This window comes from Triticum dicoccoides, chromosome 4B (genome assembly GCF_002162155.2).
Source record: "Triticum dicoccoides isolate Atlit2015 ecotype Zavitan chromosome 4B, WEW_v2.0, whole genome shotgun sequence".
Taxonomy (NCBI): domain Eukaryota; kingdom Viridiplantae; phylum Streptophyta; class Magnoliopsida; order Poales; family Poaceae; genus Triticum; species Triticum dicoccoides.
In genome coordinates, this window is record NC_041387.1 from 208,111,733 (window position 1) to 208,130,539 (window position 18,807).

At 42.8% G+C, this 18,807-nt stretch overlaps 1 long non-coding RNA gene across 2 annotated transcripts; it reads left to right on the forward strand.

The window, feature by feature from the left end:
- Positions 1 to 2,293: 2,293 nt before the first annotated feature.
- Positions 2,294 to 5,033, forward strand: LOC119293547. 2 transcript variants are annotated; one of them, XR_005143104.1, is made up of 5 exons: positions 2,294 to 2,572; positions 2,686 to 2,895; positions 3,195 to 3,379; positions 3,950 to 4,024; positions 4,719 to 5,033. It is a non-coding gene; the product is annotated as an uncharacterized LOC119293547 (long non-coding RNA). The 2 variants fall into 2 exon arrangements; XR_005143105.1 differs by lacking the exon at positions 3,950 to 4,024 and having other exon boundaries at positions 3,195 to 3,949.
- Positions 5,034 to 18,807: the final 13,774 nt, after the last annotated feature.

The following is an 18,807-nucleotide window of genomic DNA, read 5'->3' on the forward strand; positions in this document are numbered from 1 at the left end:
AGGAGGAGGAGGAGGAGGAGGAGAATAAGAAGAATAAGAAGAAGGAGAAGGAGGAGAAGAAGGAGAAGGAGAAGGAGAAGGAGAAGGAGAAGAAGAAGGAGAAGGAGAAGAAGAAGAAGAAGAAGAAGAAGAAGAAGAAGAAGAAGAAGAAGAAGAAGAAGAAGAAGAAGAAGAAGAAGAAGAAGAAGAAGAAGAAGAAGAAGAAGAAGAAGAAGAAGAAGAAGAAGAAGGCGCTATTAATCCTAGTAATTTGTTCTTGCTTGGATTTATTTTTCCCGAGGAATTATTATTCTGGTTTGTTCCATCATCTGTACATAGGTTTGTCACATGATGGCCGCATTAACGATGGTTGCGTGATGGTTCGATCAGTTTCCCATCCGCAGTTTGGCGAACGCCTCATCAGGGACTTGGACCGCCCTATGAATACAGGCTTTGTCACACTAGTGCCCCGCACCGACATTGGCTTCGATGCCAGGCCACATCTCTTTAAAAAATTATTTTGCGTAAAATAATTATGCGAGGTTTCTTCTATATTTATATTATTATTTTTTGGACTGCACTATTTTACATGTGTAGGTACTCGAATTCGACTACATCACACGGTCACTTCGGCAAGCTAATGGCGTCGTCCCAATCGGCATAAATTGGCTCACGTGATCACCTTGTTGGTCGAATTGCCATACCGACATGTTCGGTTGCCTCAGGGACTTCGGCATCGCTGAGAGAGCTCTACCTCATCGAGTGTTCAACACACAGGCCATATGTCTTTTATTACTCACTTTGCATAAATTAGTTTCTCTACACAGGTAAATGATCCGGGTTGGGCAGCTCTCTGACCTTGGTGTACCGATGTACCCCGTCACCTCAGCTAGACCAGGGGCTTCGTCATCACTCCATTAACCCACACCGAGAACTTTGGCGTCATACTGCCGGCCTGCTCCGTCGCCTCAGACGGACTAGGTGTTCCACCTCGCCACATTGGCCATGCTATGTCGCCACTTTGGAGTGTCGAGCTCGTCGCTCTGCCACCTCGGGAGCGGTTTCGGGGCTGGGATCTCGTCCCGCCGTAAGCTCAGGCCGCGCATCGACACCAAGCACATTAACCAGCTAAGTCGCTTTCATTGCTTAGTTTTTTTATTTCTTGTTCGGTTCGAACAAATATCATATTTGTGTTAAAAACTTGGTTTGTCAACAAATGTTGTTTGTTAAAAACACTTCCTTTACCCAAGTTAACTGGAGGCTCTTAAATATGTACGAGTCGTTCTATAATAATTGTTTTCTTCCAAGTTGTTGCAAAATCTTTTTCTATCACTCCTTTTTCGATGCGAGTGTGTGGTCAATAGTCGGGGAGCCTCGTTTCTCTCTCAAAGCCGCTCGAGTTTAATTCGCTAAACTGGCCTCGGAGAAGCACTCCGCCTTCGGGATAAGGAGATTGAAGACGATGCTGACCTACTTGCAGTCTAGAGATCGGATGTGTCATGTTAAAGCACGATAGAAGCACAAAAAACATTAAGACCAATTTTTTGATTGGCACCGAAAACTTGATTTTGTTCGGACTTAAAGTTTTTACAGAAGTCTTTTGGTTTCCCAAGCTTATGCCACTTTCAACCTATTTGTGTGTTTTGAACATAAGTCTTGAAGTACAACGCCGGATACCTCTAAAACTTCGGCAATATCAACGCGGGGTTGTGACTAGATCCATACCCACTGAAAGCCAGGGTACTTCATGGACTCCTCGGCAAAAACATTTTCGGATATTGCTATATATGCATCAGTTTCGAATTGTGTCTTTGGTCAATAGTTGGGTTGCCCGGCTCCTGTGCTTGCCTCCTACGTTTCGCTTTGTTCGGCTATGTGTGCAAAGGGAGAACCATTGCGATTGTACTTCACTACTAGAAAAAAGCTTACAGACAGAGCAATAGCAGTAGCGTGGGAATGGAAGCCGCGCTACTACTATTTAGTAGTAGCGCGGGTAAAAATAGTGCGCTACTACTCAAAAATAGTAGTAGCGCGGGTCTACTGTTCCCACGCTACTACTAAATATCCCCCCAGGACAGCTTATAGTAGTAGCGAGGGGTATAAAGTCATGCTACTACTATTTTCTAGTAGTAGCGCGGGCTGCAATTCCCATGTTACTACTACAAATTGAAGGGATCGGCCAATGTACCCAACTTTAGCAACAGTGGACCAGTGGCCCGCGCTACAACTAGTGGCACCGCACCGCACCACAACCCAAGCGTGGGTTATCTCCCCTATCCCTTGCCCCTCCCCCTCCATCGCCCCTCCCCCTCCACCCACCGCTTACAAACGACAACGAAAGAGACGATGGCGCACTAACCCGCGCCTCCTTCCACCTCCCCCAGCTCATCTTCTCGCCGTCTGCTTTGGAGGATTCTCCTGTCGCGCGCCACCGTGGTCGGGCTGCGGCCACCACCAGAGGTCTGCCACCGGCAGGAGCTCCCTCCTTATCCACTATGAGGCACCAACGGAGGGGGACAACTCCTCCTTCCATCCCTATCCGCGGCGTCCAACCTCTAATGCCGCTTGAAACCCTAGACCGAATCCGGCAGAGGTGCAGCAGCACGGGATCCCCTCAAAAAGTAGCATCTTCCTCTTCCTCTGGTTCTTCTTCTTCCCCGGATCTAATGTGTGTGTGTGTGTGTTTGTGTGGTTGTGTGCACGCAGTTGAAGGAAGGGGGCGGTCCATGGAGAAGCTGCAAGGTGTGGGCCTGAAGCCATGGATGGATGTGGTTGGTATGAGGATTGCAGATGGCGAGGAGGCACCGAACCGAGCGGCGGGCAAGGACGAGGTGAAGCTGCGTGCACGTCGTACTATCCCTTCTCCGCCTGCTGTTACTGGAAGCAAGCACAGTACAATATCATCTCATCCACGAGGTGAGCTCCCGTCCGCGTGCCCGCGAGCTGCTTGTGTTTATGCCCATATCATTTCTCTGTTCACCGACACCCCCACGACAGCCTACAGCCTCTGCCCACCTACAATCCTCATTGTTTGTTTAGTTCTCAGTAACCCACCTTGAATAGTCCCATTCGATAGATGAATATATCCTGTCTAGCAAGAGGGTATGGCAGAGCAGAGCAGGGCATCCAATGCTCTTCTTTCCCATATACTTTTTCCTGCTTCAACTACTAGCATACATATGATCATCATTAGATTCTAATCTTCTTTTTGCCAGGTCAGATGCTAATCATAGTTTAAGACTTTGGTCCGTCAAGTCAAGCAAAACTAGTACGTACGTAGTGACATGTGATTCTTCGGCCAAGTCAAGCAAGACACATCTACACTCACTCTAAGTGACTCTGCTCTCCCCGTCCGGCGCTCGCATCTGCCACCTACTGCTCAGCCTCGCCAGCCAACCACGTAGAGTTTCATCCTGCACTATATTTCATTCTCAATTGTTGTTAGTGCTTAGGTAGTACTAGTAGTAGCATCACAAGTACAAGAAGGGTTTCAGATTTCTCACTTGTGCAAAGAATAAGTTCAGTCAATCTAATATTCATACTTACACTGTAAATCCCTATGTACTTAAAGTGAATTCCCTTTGTAATGGTAATGTTTACAATGTAAAATTCCAGTGTAAGATAGACTAATAAAAGACAGAAACTACAGTCCAAATCATTGTAACTTAATTAAAAATATTTAGACTGAAAATATGCACTGTAATTTAATGTGCATTTTTGCCCAGTAATGTGTATTCCTTCTCTTTTTGGTTGCCTGAATTTAAAGTGGTTTTGCACTGTAATTTTTAGTAATGTGTCACTTCTAGCTTACCTAAATATTTTTGTATTCTTATCAGTTTTGTGCCCCATTCTAAAGAAGTTCAGTAAATGTGTACGTCCCATCGTGATACAACAATCTGATCTTTGTTTTATTTTTCACAAGAATCTATTTTTTGCTTACATGAAGGGATGCATGTTCTTCATCTTGCAGGTATGACTCATCCTGACATTCTTACTTCGCCTTTGTTTCCTTCAGCTTCTTGATCCTGAAATTTTAAGATAAATTGTAAGTACTCGGTATCATATTATTAAGCAAAGCTACAATTTTTTGCTTGAATTACAGTGTTTTCTCTAACCTATGTATAGTGTCAATAAAAATCTAAATTACAAGATGGAGATACATTTTCTGGTGGCATCTTACATCACAGTAATTTACAACCAAGATAGGTTTACAATGTCTTTTCGATAGCCACTATAATGCATAGCTGCAGATTTGTCGAATACACATATGTATTTTGTAGGCATGACAGATACTTGGGTCAAATAGAATAACAAGTAAATCATTCATTTTGTCTTCATATTTACTTGAAGGACTGCATGTTCTTCATCTTTGTATGTACCATGTATTTGCTTGTAAGGTTCAGTAGTGTTATCTATCTAGTCTGATTTATACACTGCATTCCTAAGCTAAAATATTTTTTGTAACTGAAATATATAGTCTGAGTTTCATTCAGTTATTTGTCACTTTTAAACTGTATATCTTTTTGTAACTCAAATATCCGTGTACTTACAATGCTGTCTCATAGGGCCCTTCCCAGCGATACCTAAGTTTAATTGAATATCTTTTCTCTCGATTGTCGTAGGATTTTATGACCCATGTATTTAACTGAATATCTTCTCTGTCAATGGTCGTAGGATTTTATGTCTCATGTATTTACAATAGTAATGTTCTAAATTTAGTGTTTCTTGAACATGGTCAGGGACTCAGGGCAATGGAGAAAATCTAGATGCCAAGTTGACTTTTTTCCTGCGGATTTTCTTATCGTGAAGATGCACAAAGCATTAATAGCTCAAGCATTGGATGTTGGCAAAATAGAAGTTCCTTCACCAAAGGAAGAAAGTAGTTCCACTGATTCGGAAGCGACTAGAGATATTGAAAACTTTGAAACTAGTGGCGATGACGACAATGATTGTAATCACAAGCACCGAAGACCACTACCACGTACTTGCACTACAGTATCATCTCAATCACAACATTGAAATAGTATGATCTATTACTTCACATTTTCTGTATCATGAGGACCATGGCCACATTGTGCCAATATATGTGTAGCCTTGAAAGGTGTTCTCTTAAGTGTAGTTACCATTAATTGTTTGAGTTGCAATTAACGTTCTTCACAATACGCTCCAAAATCGTAACTGAGTAGCGGCAATGAGTGTTAGATTCAGATCCAACTATGATGTAGCACTTGCTTGCCTGGACTATTTTCTGTATTGCGGCATTTTATGTTTTTATTTTTTTAATTACTAATTAATTACTAGTAGCGTGGGAAAAAATTGTGTGCTACTAGTATTTAGGATACTAGTAGCGCCTAGTATTCTAGACGCGCTACTACTATTTCATTAGCAGTAGCGCGGGTTCAAATAGCAGTAGCGAGGGCGACATCCGCGCTACTAGTAAAATGTTAGTAGTAGCGTGGGTTTACCCCGCGCTACTACTAACTTTTAGCTCTAGCGCAATATTAGTAGTCCGGGTGCCCGTGCTACTAGTAGCCTTTTTCCTAGTAGTGCTTCCACCTCGGATGGTTAAGCACCTCAGTGGAAAGCCTAAAACTGACTATCACAATCGGCGTAAACTGGTCAGCGATTCTATGACGGTGTCTGATACGTCTCCAACGTATCTATAATTTATGAAGCATTCATGCTATATTATTATCTGTTTTGAATATTTATGGGCTTTATTATACACTTTTATATTATTTTTGGGATTAACCTATTAACCAGAGGCCCTGCCCATATTGCTGTTTTCTTGCCTATTTTAGTGTTTCGAAGGAAAGGAATATCAAACGGAGTCCAAAGGGAATGAAACCTTCGGGAGCGTTATTTTTGGATTGCGTTGGAATGGAAGCAATCCAGGAGACGTGGAGTTGAAGTCAAGGAAGCTTCAAGGTGGCCACGAGGGTAGCCCCCCCCCCTACTAGGTGCGCCCCCTATCTCGTGGGCCCCTCGAGACTCCCTCGATCGACTTCTTTCGCCTATATATTCCCATATACCCTAAAAACATCGAAGCGAACAATAGATCGGGAGTTCCGCCGTCGCAAGCCTCTGTAGCAACCAAAAACCTCCCGGGAGCCCATTCCGACACCTTGCCGGAGGGGGAATCCATCACCAGTGGCCATCTTCATCATCCCTACACTCTCCATGATGAGGAGTAGTTCACCCTCGGGGCTGAGGGTACGTACCAGTAGCTATGTGTTTGATATCTCTCTCTCGTGTTCTCTCTATGACATGATCTTGATGTATCGCGAGCTTTGCTATCATAGTTGGATCTTATGATGTTTCTCCCCCTCTACTTTCTTGTAATGGATTGAGTTTTCCCTTTGAAGTTATCTTATCGGATTGAGTCTTTAAGGATTTGAGAGCACTTCATGTCTTGCATGTGCTTATCTGTGGTGACAATGGGATATCACGTAATCCACTTGATGTACGTTTTGGTGATCAACTTGCGGGTTCCACCCATGAACCTATGCATAGGGGTTGGCACACGTTTTCGTCTTGACTCTCCAGTAGAAACTTTGGGGCACTCTTTGAAGTACTTTGTGTTGGTTGAATAGATCAATCTGAGATTGTGTGACGCATATAGTATAATCATGGCCACGGATACTTGAGGTGACCATGGAGTATCTAGGTGACATTAGGGTTTTGGTTGATTTGTGTCTTAAGGTGTTATTCTAGTATGAACTCTATGATAGATTGAACGGAAAGAATAGCTTCATGTTATTTTACTACGGACTCTTGAATAGATAGAACAGAAAGGATAACTTTGAGGTGGTTTCGTACCCTACCATAATCTCTTCGTTTGTTCTCCGCTATTAGTGACTTTGAAGTGACTCTTTGTTGCATGTTGAGGGATAGTTATATGATCCAAGTATGTTATTATTGTTGAGAGAACTTGCACTAGTGAAAGTATGAACCTTAGGCCTTGTTTCCTACCATTGCAATACCGTTTACGCTCACTTTTATCACTTGTTACCTTGCTGTTTTTATATTTTCAGATTACAAATACCTATATCTACCATCTATATTGCACTTGTATCACCATCTCTTCGCCGAACTAGTGCACCTATACAATTTACCATTGTATTGGGTGTGTTGGGGACACAAGAGACTCTTTGTTATTTGGTTGTAGGGTTGTTTGAGAGAGACCATCTTCATCCTACATCTCCCATGGATTGATAAACCTTAGGTCATCCACTTGAGGGAAATTTGCTATTGTCCTACAAACCTCTGCACTTGGAGGCCCAACAACGTCTACAAGAAGAAGGTTGTGTAGTAGACATGAAGCTCTTTTCTGGCGCCGTTGCCTGGGAGGCTAGGTAAGCGGCACTAACACCCCGTCAACTAAGCTCTTTTCTGGCGTCGTTGCCGGGGAGGTGAGTGCTTGAAGGTATATGTTTAGATCTTGCAATTGAATCTTTTTGTTTCTTGTTTTATACCTAGTTAGTCTATAAAATAAAACTACTACAAAAAAATGGAATTGAGTTTGTCTCATATGCTTCATCTTTTTAATATCTTTCGTGAGAATGATGGAAAGGAAAATTGTGCTCAATTGCTAGAAGAAGAATGCATTAAAATGCTTGATACTAGATCTTTGTATGATGAGCACGATAGCAATGTTGTTAGTATTAATTCCTTGAATATCCATGATGCTAATGATATGCAAAGCCACAAGCTTGGGGATTCTATGTTTGATGAAGATGATATGTTTAGTCCCCCAAGTTTTGATGAGAATATTTATTATGATGAAAGCATGCCTCCTATTTATGATGATTATATGGATGAAAGTGGGTTTGGAAGAGTGTCCACTTTAGGAAGTAATGATCCCACTATTTTGGAGGATGTTGAATATTATTGTGATAATTATGAAAGTGGATTCGTAGAGGTCATGACTTTATTTAGTGATGAATCCACTATTTCGAAAGAGGTTCCAATTGATTATGAGAACAAAGTTGCTATCTATGATGATTATTGTAATGACTTGTATGCTATTAGGAATAATGATAACCATGAAACTTGTCATCATGATTTTAGTTTTCAATTGGATTATGCCTCACATGATAATTATTTTGTTGAGTTTGCTCCCACTACTATTCATGAGAAGAAATTTGCTTATGTGGATAGTAGTAAATTTTCCATGCTTGTAGATCATGAAAAGAATGCTTTAGGTGCTGGTTATATTGTTGAATCCATTCATGATGCTACTGAAAATTATTATGAGGTAGGAACGTATGCTTGTAGGAATTGCAATAATATCAAGTTTCCTCTCTATGTGCTTAAAATCTTGAAGTTATGCTTGTTCTGCCTTCCTATGCTAGTTAATTATTGTTCCCATAAGTTGTTTGCTCGCAAAATCCCTATGCATAGGAAGTGGGTTAGACTTAAATGTGCTAGTCATATGCTTCATGATGTTCCCGTTATGTTTCAATTCTTATCTTTTATGTGAGCATCATTGTCATCATCATGCCTAGCTAGAAAGGCATTAAAAAAGCGCTTGTTGGGAGACAACCCAATACTTATCCTTACTTCTTTTGTGTGTTCACATGATTATGGTAATGTAGTAATCATGTTCTATAGCTTTTGTTTCAATAAAGTGCCAAGTAAGACCTTTAGGATAGCTTACAGTGATAGTTGTGTTGATCCTGCTGAAAATCAGAAACTTTTGCACCTAGTAAATTAGTTTTTCTAATTCACAGAAACGTGCTTCTGATCTGATTCTTTTTGTTATGGATTGGTACACAAATTGCTTAGGTCTTCCTAATTTTATAGGAGTTTTGGAGTTCCAGAAGTATACGTTTGATACAGATTACTACAGACTGTTCTGTTTTTGACAGATTCTGTTTTCTATAGGTTGTTTGCTTATTTTGATGAATCTATGAGTAGTATATGAGGATATGAACCATACAGAAGTTGGAATACAATAGGTTCAACACCAATATAAATAAAGAATGAGTTCATTACAGTACCTTATGTGGTGGTTTTTCTTTCTTGCACTAACGGAGCTTATGAGATTTCCTGTTGAGTTTTGTGTTGTGAAGTTTTCAAGTTTTGGGTAAAGATTCGATGGACTATGGAATAAGGAGTGGCAAGAGCCTAAGCTTGGGGATGCCCAAGGCACCCCAAGGTAATATTCAAGGACAAAGCCTAAGCTTGGGGATGCCCCGGAAGGCATCCCATCTTTCGTCTTCGTTCATCAGTAACTTTACCTGGAGCTATATTTTTATTCACCACATGATATGTGTTTTGCTTGGAGCGTCATTTTCTTTTGTTAGTATTTGCTTGCTGTTATTTAGAATAATGTTTTGCATCTATAGTTTCAATAAAAATGTCAAGGATAGCCTTTACCATGCTTATTTTGCTAGTATTCATGTTCCTGTTTGAAAACAGAAAGTTTACCGCTGTTGCAAAAATTTCCTTGAAAATTCACAGAATAATATAATGTTTAAACCTTTTGCATAACGAGCTCTGATAAATCTTCTATAGCTTAGTATTTTTCTCATAATTTTTGGAGTTAGGGAAGTATGATGAATCTTGCATTCTTTACAGACTATACTGTTTTGGTAGATTGCTGTTATGTTTGCATTGTTTGCATATGTTTGCTTGTTTAATGATTCTATTCGAGGATAGGAGTATTAAATATGCAGAGACATTTAGTATGCAATGTTGAATAATAATTTTAGTGATTTTTATAGTAGAAATTGATAAGGTTTTTGCATTGGTTTATACTAACTTATCTCATGAGTTCTTGTTAAGTTTGTTGTGGATGAAGTTTTGGAGGTTTAGGAAACCGAGATATAAAAGGAATTAAGGAGACACAAAAGCTCAAGCTTGGGGATGCCCAAGGCACCCCAATATAATATTTCAAGAAGTCTCAAGCATCTAAGCTTGGGGATGCCCCGGTAGGCATCCCACCTTTCTTCTTCAACAATTAACGATTAGTATCGGTTGAACCTAAGTTTTTGCTTCTTCACAAAAGTCGTGCTATCCTTGCAATGCCAATTTATTTTGTTTTGTTCGCTGTTTGAATAAGATACCAAGATCTGAAATTCTTTAATGAGAGAGAGTCTTCACATAGTTACCTAATTATTTAGCTACTCATTGATCTTCACTTATATCTTTTTGGAGTAATTTGTCATTTACTCGTGTGCTTCACTTATATCCTATGAGTAAATGGTTGAATGAGTTGATTGTCATAAATCTGAAATTATATATGTTTCATTTGCTTATCCTATGGGGAGTAATGACTTCACATCTAGGAAGTAGAGGTTGTAAATTTATTGAAGGTTAGCAAGCATTGTATTGGTCATTTGAACAATTCATGAAAGAATATTGAAGGAAGAGAGATTTCACATATAAATATACTATCTTGGACATATTTTATAATTGTGAGCACTCATTAAGTATGACATGCTAAAGAGTTGACGTTGGACAAGGAAGACAACGTAATGGGTTATGTTTTCTCACATCTCAGTTAAAGTATATTGTCATGGATCATTCAAACATGGTGAGCTTGCCTTTCCCCTCATGCTAGCCAAAATTCCTTGCACCAAGTAGAGATACTACTTGTGCTTCCAAATATCCTTAAACCCAATTTTTGCCATGAGAGTCCACCATACCTACCTATGGATTGAGTAAGATCCTTCAAGTAAGTTGTCATGTTGCAAGCAATAAAAATTGCTCTCTAAATATGTATGACTTATTAGTGCGGAGAAAATAAGCTTTATATGATCGTGTGATATGGAAGTAATAAAAGCGATTGACTGCATAATAAAGGTTCATATCACAAGTGGCAATATAAAGTGACGTTCTTTTGCATTAAGATTTTGTGCATCCAACCCTAAAAGCACATGACAACCTCTGCTTCCCTCTACGAAGGGCCTATCTTTTACTTTATGTCCTTTACTTTATGCAAGAGTCACGGTGATCTTCACCTTTCGCCTTTTCATTTTATCCTTTGGCAAGCACCTCGTGTTGGAAAGATCCTGATATATATATCCAATTGGATGTAAGTTAGCATGAACTATTATTGCTGACATCGCCTAAAGGTGAATACGTTGGGAGGTGAAATTATAAGCCCCTATCTTTCTCAGTATCCGATTAAAACTACATAACCATAAGTATTGCGTGAGTGTTAGCCATTGTAGAAGACTATATGATAGTTGAGTATGTGGAGTTTGCTAAATCAAAGCTCTGACATAGACCCTTCCTGAAAATAATGAATTGTAATTGTTTGATGACTGAGAATGAAGTTTGCTAGTTTTCAAGAAAGTTTATGGTCTATGCTTTAACATGTGAATAGCTTGTTACTTTATCTTGAGAAGTTTTATGAGATGAACTACTATTATGACAAAAGGTGATTGAAATTATCATTGATAAAACTTGTGCACCTGCTAGCATTCACACTTCATAAATTCTTTCTTTTATCATTTACCTACTCGAGGACGAGAAGGAATTAAGCTTGGGGATGCTGATACGTGTCCAACGTATCTATAATTTATGAAGCATTCATGCTATATTATTATCTATTTTGAATGTTTATGGGCTTTATTATACACTTTTATATTATTTTTGGGACTAACCTATTAACCGGAGGCCCAGCCCATATTGCTGTTTTCTGGCCTATTTCAGTGTTTCGAAGAAAAGGAATATCAAACGGAGTCCAAATGGAATGAAACCTTCGGGAGCGTTATTTTTGGAATGGAAGCAATCCAGGAAAATTGGAGTTGAAGTCAAGGAAGCTTCAAGGTGGCCACGAGGGTGGGGGCGCCCCCCCCTACTGGGCACGCCCCCTATCTCATGGGCCCCTCGAGACTCCCCCGACCGACTTCTTTCGCCTATATATTCCCAATATACCCTAAAAACATCAAAGAGAACAATAGATCGGGAGTTCCGTCGCCACAAGCCTCTGTAGCCACCAAAAACCTCTCGGGAGCCCGTTCCGGCACCCTGCCGGAGGGGGAATCCATCACCGGTGGCCATCTTCATCATCCTGGCGCTCTCCATGACGAGGAGGGAGTAGTTCACCCTCGAGGCTAAGGGTATGTACCAATAGCTATGTGTTTGATCTCTCTCTCTCTCGTGTTCTCTCTATGACACGATCTTGATGTATTGCGAACTTTTCTATCATAGTTGGATCTTATGATGTTTCTCCCCCTCTACTTTCTTGTAATGGATTGAGTTTTCCCTTTGAAGTTATCTTATCGGATTGAGTCTTTAAGGATTTGAGATCACTTGATGTATATATTGCATGTGCTTATTTGTGGTGACAATGGGATATCACGTGATCCACTTGATGTATGTTTTGGTGATCAACTTGCAGGTTCCGCCCATGAACCTATGCATAGGGGTTGGCACACTTTTTTGTCTTGACTCTCCGGTAGAAACTTTGGGGCACTCTTTGAAGTACTTTGTGTTGGTTGAATAGATGAATCTGAGATTGTGTGATGCATATCGTATAATCATGCCCACGGATACTTGAGGTGACAATGGAGTATCTAGGTGACATTAGGGTTTTGGTTGATTTGTGTCTTAAGGTGTTATTCTAGTATGAACTCTATGATAGATTGAATGGAAAGAATAGCTTCATGTTATTTTACTACGGACTCTTGAATAGATAGAACAGAAAGGATAACTTTGAGGTGGTTTTGTACCCTACCACAATCTCTTCGTTTGTTCTCCGCTATTAGTGACTTTGGAGTGACTCTTTGTTGCATGTTGAGGGATAGTAATATGATCCAAGTATGTTATTATTGTTGAGAGAACTTGCATTAGTGAAAGTATGAACCTTAGGCCTTGTTTCCTACCATTGCAATACCATTTACACTCACTTTTATCACTTGTTACCTTGCTGTTTTTATATTTTCAGATTACAAATACCTATATCTACCATCTATATTGCACTTGGATCACCATCTCTTCGCCGAACTAGTGCATCTACACAATTTACCATTGTATTGGGTGTGTTGGGGACACAAGAGACTCTTTGTTATTTGGTTGCAGGGTTGTTTGAGAGAGACCATCTTCATCCTACGCCTCCCACGGATTGATAAACCTTAAGTCATCCACTTGAGGGAAATTTGCTACTGTCCTACAAACCTCTGCACTTGGAGGCCCAACAACGTCTACAAGAAAAAGGTTGTGTAGTAGACATGAGTGTCAAACTATAGATCGATAGAGGTCACCCCATGATTAATGACGGGCCGTTCATAACATTGGCCGAAGTGTTTACGGCTTGACCTCGGCTGTCGCCAAACACTAACTAGGGGCTAGTAACTGGCCTCCCAACTTTAAAGATCCTATGACTAAGTGAAAGTTATAAAGCCCGCACATCTGGTTGCCTCGTTTCCGCTAACACAACCACCTTTGGGCACCGATACGTCGGCTAGAGGTTGTTTTGTTATAGCGGCAACATCGTGCGTAGCATCTACAAGGGGGTGGAAGCCGACGATGGGCCACTTTCAACTAATAAACGGTCGTAAAGAGTCAAAATAAACATATCATCAGCGTTTGTATTCAAATATACAAGCGCTGCCTTCCATAGTTATCGTTATAAAGCCATAAATATGCATCAATTTGACTTAAGGTTTTGGCCAAGCTGGGTTGCCTGGCTCCTATGTTTAGACCCTACGTTCCCCATTGTTCGGCTAGGGGGTAAAGGGAGCACCTCTGTGATTGTTACTTCCGGGTCACCCGGGTTAGTACCTCAGACTGGGTGAAGCTGAAAGCTAGCTATCTTAAATAATATAATTGGTCGGCAATGACGGAAGTGAAAATTTCGGTTTATTAGACCATAGAGTTTGGGAACTTTCCCCGAACTAAATCCTCAATATTTTTCTCCGACATTGACCGGAGGCGAGGTTTCATGATCATGGTCAGCATGACAACCCAAAGAAAGGAACCGATAGTGCGACTATTGTTTTTGGAAGATGTTTCTTACATTAATAGTAATATAACATATCTCTCTGTGTACCTTTGTTTATAAAACCATATGGCCGGATTGCCTTGTTTGCCATAAATCTTTGCCCTCATAAAGGCTTTATAAAGTAGGACAAACACTCCCCGGCTACTGGCCGAGGAGGTTGAAGCCGATGGTCGGTCAACAAAGTTTTGTACAATGTGGATCCGAGCATTAATGATGTAGAGTACTTGGATACATAGAATCATTGCACACAAATTGTGAGTTTACTCCGGATATCGATCCTTAATTCAGCCACCCATGCCCACATTAAAAGCTCGGGGGCTACTGGGCTTCGCGCTTATTATTTACAAATATTAAAGGGACACATCTATCCCCTGATCTGGTGTTGCCACCCGACCAGTGGCTCGGGGCTACTGCATCACCTATTCAATGCAGAAATTTCAAAATGCTCAGTGTTTGGTTTGACCGAGCTATGGGCAAACGCGTCTTCGGATAACAATAGGTACCATCTGGACTTATCCGGCATGAAGCTAATATATTACGACAACTTCTCAAGACCCTCTCTCAAGGGCCCATTCGTCGATCACTATTTCCTCTAATATATTACACCGCATTTCTATTCCTAAGTATGCTGCCGAGCTGGGAATTAATCCTCAGGCCGATTTCACGAATCAACCTGAGTCTCAGGGGCTACTGGGGTCAGCGGTTTGATTTTATCCTTCAGGTGCATCCCGGATATTAGGTCAACATGCACCTTGAGGGCTACTGGCCATACATCTCAGTAGAAAATACATTGCAAAAATCAGAATTTAATTCATAAAAATCAGCCCATGGCCGAGGTGGTGCACCACCTCGGATTCAGTTCAGCGTTGGTGCTCGGCTATAAATACACCTCGGTTATAGTCCGGCATTGGAGCTCGGATACATTCCGGTGTTGGAGCTCGGAAGCGGTCCAGCGTTGGTGCTCGGCTGCAAAAGATACCTCAAATGTAGTTCGGCGTTGGAGCTCGGATGCAAGAGGACACTGCCGCATGAGAAACACTTCGAAACCAAGGTGTGGCGTAAAAAAATAACAAGGCATTGATAAAGGCCGATAACTTAAAGGGGCTCCTCGGATACCCAATGTGTAAGCTCTTCGGATTCACTTCGGCGATCCTCAAGATCGAAGATGAGAAGATTTGTTGAACTAGTTTTCAAGACCGACGACCGAAGATGAAGAACAATTTGGAAGAATCGAGGAGTGTCCCCAACTTGAAGACTGGTTCAGGGGGCTACTGACGGTGTCCTGGACTAAGGGGTACTCACCACGTCATCTCCCGATCAGTGGGATTGGGCCGAGGACCCCTATGGTCGTTCATTCATGGGCCAGTTCGGACAGCCGATGCATACACGAGGAAGATTCCACAAGACTTGGTGATCAAGACAAGGACTCCTCTCCACCAACGTATTTGACTAGGACTCTTGTTATCCTAGGCCTCTGGTACATTATATAAGACAGGGCCAGGCTAGTCGATAGAGGATTATGACATTATTCATCATACCCTTAGCTTTTAGACCACAACATATGATCTCAAGGTAGATCAATTCTATAATCATACACATCGAATATAGTCGAGCAGGAGTAGGGTTTCACCTCTTAGAGAGGGCCCGAACCTTGGTAAACACTGTGTCTCTCATCTCCTGTTACCCATCGATCCTAGGACACACAACTTGGGACCCCCTACCCGAGATCTGCCGGTTTTGACACTGACATGGGGCGCCCTATGAGCTTGTGGGCCCCATGGTCTCTTCCAACTCTAATCTCAGCTCCATAAATACCCAAATATCCCCTATATACCAGAGGGCACACCAGAAATACTTTTCCACCGCCGCAAGTTTCTGTCCTCGTGAGATCCCATTTGGAGACCTGTTCCGGTACTCTGCCGGAGGGGGGTTCGATCACGAAGGGCGTCTACATGAACCTTGCTTCCCTTCCGATGATGTGTGAGTAGTTTACCACAGACCTGTGGGTCCATAGCTAGTATTTGGATGACTTCTTCTCTCTCTTTGATCTTTAATACAATGTTCTCCTCAATGTTCTGGGAGCTCTATTCGATGTAATCTTCTTTTGCGGTGCGTTTGTTGATATTCGATGAATTTTGAGTTTATGATCAGATTATCTACGAATATTATTCGAGTCTTCTCCGAACTCTTTTATGCATGATTAAGATATAATTGTATTTCTCTTCGATGGATTCATTTGTTTTGGCCAACTAGATTGTTCTTTCTTGCAACGGTAGAGGTGCTTTTTTGGGTTCAATCTCGCGGTTTCCTCACCCAGTGACAGAAGGGGTAGCAAGGCATGTATTTGTATTGTTGCCATTAATGATAAAAAGATGGGGGTTATTCATATTGATTGGATCTATCCCTCTAAATCATGTCATCTTGCTTAACGCTTACTCCGTTCTTGTTAACTTAATACACTAGATGCATGCTGGATAGCAGTTGATGTGTGGAGTAATAGTAGTAGATGTAGGCAGGAGTCGATCTACTTGACATGGATGTGATGCCTATATTCATGATCATTGGCTTAGATATCATCATAATTATTTGCTTTTCTGTCAATTGCTCAACAGTAATTTGTTTCCCCACTGTATGCGTTCTTTCAACAGAGAAGCCACTATTGAAAACTATGTCCCTCGGGTCTACCTTTTATATTATTATTTTCATATCTACAAAACCAAAAAAAATCAAAAATAGCTTGCTGCAATTTATTTACCTTAACTTTATTTTCACTTTTATTTATCTTTTATACCTGTCTCTATCAGATCTCATCCTTGCAAGTGACCTTGAAGGGATTAACAACCCCTTTATCCCATTGGGTACAAGTATTTGTTTGTTTATGTAGGTGCTATCATTGGAGACTTGTGTGTTCCTCTTACTAGATTGATACCTTGGTTCTTAACAGAGGGAAATACTTATCTCTACTTTGCTACATCACCCTTTCCTCTTCAAGGGAAAAACCAATGCAAGCTCAAGAAGTAACATGGCCCCACCCGGGGTTCTGCTCAGGCTGGGCCGCCAGAGTCATCAGGAGCGGGCTGACCCGTGAAGCGTCCATGAAGACCCATTGCTACCGATAGCCTTTCACCTTCTTCCCGGCCTTCCGGCGAATATTTTCGCCCTTGACATCGACAAAGGAGACGCACGTGGAGCACTAATCCTGGGCAGTGAACCGCAGGCTGAAGAAGTGGCGGAAGAGCGACACCAATGGCCTCACGCCCATAAAAGCCTCACAGTAGAAGGCAAAGATTGCCAGGAGGAGGATTGAATTGGGCTGGAGATAAAGGGCGTGGATTCGGTAGTGGGAGAGGATGGCACAGAAGAACTCAAAGAACGGCAGGACCAACCCTGTGTAGACGCTTTGGATGAAGAAGTGGTAGGCGGACTCCCCTAGGCTGCTCCACACTCGCGAACACAAACGGATTTTGGTCACCTACCCTTCATTCTTCGCGCCAGCTACCAGTGGGAGCATCGGGCCCAGGCCCCCTCCTCGGTGATTGAGGAAGGCGAGAGCGCTGGCGCGATGGCGGGTGAGCTCATGATGGGAGCCCTGAGTTTTGTCCTCTTGCTGGCAGGTGTCATCCGTGCGTCGCGGTTGCGGGCGGTGCAGGGAAGCTGTCGCTCTTGAGATCGGATCGCACGGAGCCATATAAACAGAGGAGGCACAGGAAGATGGACGCAGGACAAAGGAAGAGCAATGATGGCCCCCGCACTACGCCCGGCAGGCTTTATATCAGCCAGGGCAGTTGCCGAGGCATCATGGTGAAGTGGGGCCATCCCACGCCCTGTCGTGCACCACGCTTCGAGCCTAGCCCGCAGGTGAATGGGGCCCGCGCCGTTTCGCCCCTCACTTCACAGGCAGAGTAGTGCGCACCGCGGGCCCGGGACCTACTGTCAGGCCCGTGGGACTAGGGCTAACCAGGCCCATCTACCTGCGGCCTAGTGCGCGATGCTGCTAGAAGGCCCAAGGCAGGCCCACCGTCAGGGGGATCGCGAGCAAGACCCTCATGAGGGGTGTGTCATCAAGTGTCACCGTGAGCCTCGCGAGGCCCTCTCGCAGGGCGTCTTCCCGAGGCCGCTTTACAGAGGCATGTGAGTCAAGGGCTGTGTGTTTGAGTGACACGGCCCTACGTCCTCCCGTGGATGACCCGCGTGGCGAGGAGCGGAGCTAGAGGGGTGCCAGCAGGTGGGAATGAGGAGGCTTTCCTCTTTCATGCTAAGGGAGCCACGACAGCGCACCAGTTCCCAATGCAACCCCCAAAGGTTACCCATTCAGTGCAAGAAGACCAAGACGACGGGCTCCCTAGGATAGAGGTCATCGCCGAGCCCACCGGCGCATCACAACAGGAGGCTTTTGCAGGCGAAGACCATCTTTAGTCAAGATAAGCTACACCCTTGTCCCCCTTCAAACTGGCCGTTGTGGCAACCCTTTCCGCCATGTGTTTTTGGGGAAAGAGGACCGAGGTTGGTATAAGTAGGGGCAGGGTGCCACCATAGAGGGGGGTTTGAGAGTCATCCATCTTCCCCTTGTACACCCATACTGATCCTCCCTCACGAGGCAATCCAACTACAAAGCAGCAGTAGGGTCTTACACCGCAAGGTGGCCCGAACCTGGGTAAACGGCTGTGTCCACTGTTCTCCTTCCTTAGCTCAAGCATCCTAGAGCATCGTCGTGGAGTTGAGGGCCGCAAGGTTGAGCGGAACATAGGCAGCGAGCGCAGCCCAGAGTTCACACCTTCTTGGTTCAAGCTGAAACCACAGTCGAAGACAACCCTAATCAAAGGGTTTCGCCAACCCAGCGAAATGAGCCGGCTAGTGCTGACGAGCCGGTG